Source organism: Miscanthus floridulus, chromosome 2, assembly GCF_019320115.1.
Source record: "Miscanthus floridulus cultivar M001 chromosome 2, ASM1932011v1, whole genome shotgun sequence".
Lineage (NCBI taxonomy): Eukaryota > Viridiplantae > Streptophyta > Magnoliopsida > Poales > Poaceae > Miscanthus > Miscanthus floridulus.
In genome coordinates this window covers 158,338,349-158,341,443 of record NC_089581.1, presented here as the reverse complement: position 1 = coordinate 158,341,443, position 3,095 = coordinate 158,338,349, and positions in this window count along the sequence as shown.

The window sequence follows — 3,095 nt, the reverse complement described above, 5'->3', positions numbered from 1 at the left end:
TCTGATTGGGAGCATCAGCGCTTGATGGTTATTAGCTCCATCTCATTGGGTACCCCTAGTATTAGGTCCCCGACAATTAGCTAGCAAGGTTATTTTTCAACAGCAAGTATTTCATCATCTTCTACAAAGTTCACACTCCTAGTAATTTTACTCAACAAAAATTGCTTTACAACCATACTTGATAATTGTATGAATCGTGGAGTAACTTTTTGTTTTGCATTCTTATTGATCATTTTAGTTGAAATGCTTCACCTATTCATTTCATCACATGCATTACCCCATAAGTATGATGCTCATGATGGGTTTTAGTTAATGATTTAGGGTGTAACACCGAGGGTGTTACAACCACCGCCACCGCTGACCCTGCCGTAGCCACCGTCACCTTCGATTCTACCACGCTAGAACATGCACATCCCCAAGGTCATGTTGGATGACATTTACACACTTATAGCTAGAGTTTCTTTTGGTATAATGATGGTGATTCTACTATGCGTTAGGGAGTTGTGGTGGTTCAAGCGGTGCCACCACCACCACTGCCGAATGCGCTGGACACGCACAAGGTGCCACCACTGCCAAATGCGCCAGACACACACCATCACCACCTCTATTCAACGTGGATGTAATGTCCCAAGGGGCATGTGTCCCCCTATCGGACGGCCAGAAACACATAACATATATCTGGCGAGATTGCGTTATGGATACGATTTGGAGTGGTGAAAGGTCCTTGTTTGGTTTTGATAATTGAGTGACAACCTAGGTGGACTAATATATGGTTATGTGAGAATACACAGGAGATTAGCCCATAGATGAATATGTAATGAAGGAGCTCATTGCATCTGTGACATGATATAGAGTCATGTGACTAAGGTGGAGAAGATCAAGATAAGGCTTGGCTTGATGGACTGGTTGCAAGAGTGAAGGGCAAGTTAGAGGCTTTGAAGTGCTGTACTATGTGGCAAGATGCTTGAGCAAAGACTTGGAGCCGATGGATCGATGCAACAGTGAAGAGCAAGTGAGGTCAAGATCAATGAACCAATAAGGTCATATGATCATATGAAGTGGATCATTTCATTATTGATCGTGTTGGTGCATATGTTGCATCGACATTAGAGGAGATGGAATGGAATGCGCAAGGCAAAGGTATGACCCATAGGGCATTCCATTTCACTAGTCATAGGTGTGTAGTGAAGTTTATGACCAGGTTTAGGATAGATGGTCATACTATCAAGAGGGGCAAACTTATTTGCATATCGGTCATCTAGTGCCACTCGAGTGATCTAACTTTGCATTGTTGCTAGGATCGAGTGGCATGGCAAGTGAATGACTAATCCTATGAAAAATGATTATGAAAATACTAACACACTTACACATGGTGGTGTACACTTGGTGGTATTGACACATTTGCTAAGGAGAAGTTGTTGGAGTTGAATTGGATCAACTTGGAGAAGAGAGAAAGGTTTTTCGGTGTGCTCCAAACTATGCAATGGCTATTGGATTGGAATTCTATGTTGACCCATTTTGCTTTAGATCAAATTTACTAGTGGGTTGTGTACCCTCTAAGTAAGCTTTCCAAAATATCTAAGATCATCGAATTCGAAGTTCAGAGCTAAGAGTTATAGCCGTTTTAGCATTAAAAGGTCTGTGACCAGACTCAGTGAACTGCGTGTCCGGTCAATACCTGCGAGTCTGGTTAGATAGTCCAATCAGTGTTTCTTTCATGTGTAGAAGCGACCGGACACTAGGGGAGTCCGGTCAGTGATGACCTGACACATCCGGTCATCAAAAGAGCTCTTTGAAACCTCTCTGGAAGTGACCGAACCCTAGGAGAGTCGAGTCCGGCCATGGGAGAAAGCGGAGTTCGATCAGTTGTGCAGAGATGTGTTGGTAACCGAACTCAGCCTAGGAGCGTTCGGTCGTTTGACCTAGGCATGTTCGGTCAGGAGTATGCGTGTGCAGGAGCTAGCCGTTGGAGCCCAATGGTCAACTTCGAAAGGAGGAGATGCGTGGCGTCATCCTAGCGACCAGACTCTGTGACCTACACGTCTGGTCGTTATGACCTGCGAGTCCTATCAGTGCGTGTTTTGCCTAGTGAAGGGGCAATGACTCTTTTAGCCCTTGGGGCTATAAATAGAAGTGGTGTCCATCCTTGGGCTAGTTGCTAAGCACCCTCACTCCTATGTGGCTTGTGTAGGAGTGCTTGGATGCCCTCTAACTCACTTGTGCTTGCAAGAGTGTGAATCAATTGTGGGTGATTGTGATTCTAGTGCGTTGCATTATCAGATTGTATCGAGTGGCACTAGGTGTTCAAGTTGCCATCTCCTAGATGGCTTGGTGGTGGTCTCCATCAAAGCATGCAAAGAAGATTGTGTGGTGCTCTAGAGAAGTGATTGTGAGGGGTGTTGTGCTCGCCCCGTGGGAGCCATGAAGAGCAACTCTAGTTGAGCGTGTCATTGAGCTACTGTAACACCCTTAGTGTTATACCCTAAATCATTTACTAAAACATGTCATGAGTATCATGTTTATGTGTTAATGTATGTGATAGAATGTATAGATAAATTTATTATAACTTAAAATGATCAATAAAAATGTTAAACAAAAGTTGATTCAATAGTTCATGTATATCAAGTAGGGTTTAAAACTATTTTTTATTGAACAAAAATGCTATAGAACATATATGTGGCGCTTAAATAAAGTTTAGAATTTGAACTTTGTAGATGACAGTGAAATACTTGCTGTCAAAAAATGATATTACTAACTAATATTTCTACTAGCCTAGAAATTACAAATTGAAATCAAGTTCAGCTTAAAACTTAGAAAAAATTTCCAAGTTTGTCAACAGCTAGACATTGCTATGTTTAGCAAACAATTTTGAGAGATTGGGTTAAGGGGTGGTGTAGTGTTATAGCTTGATTTGGTAGTCTCATATGCCATCTTGAATATGGCGAAGATAGTTAAGGTCCAGAAGCAACCGTTTAGTTTTTATAGGCGCTTTAAAATTCGTGCACAACACGATTTTAGGCTGGTTGGCCGTGTGGACGCGGTCACCATGCTCGAGCGTTTGGCGTCGCCATGCTGACTGTCTCGTGTGCATGCAC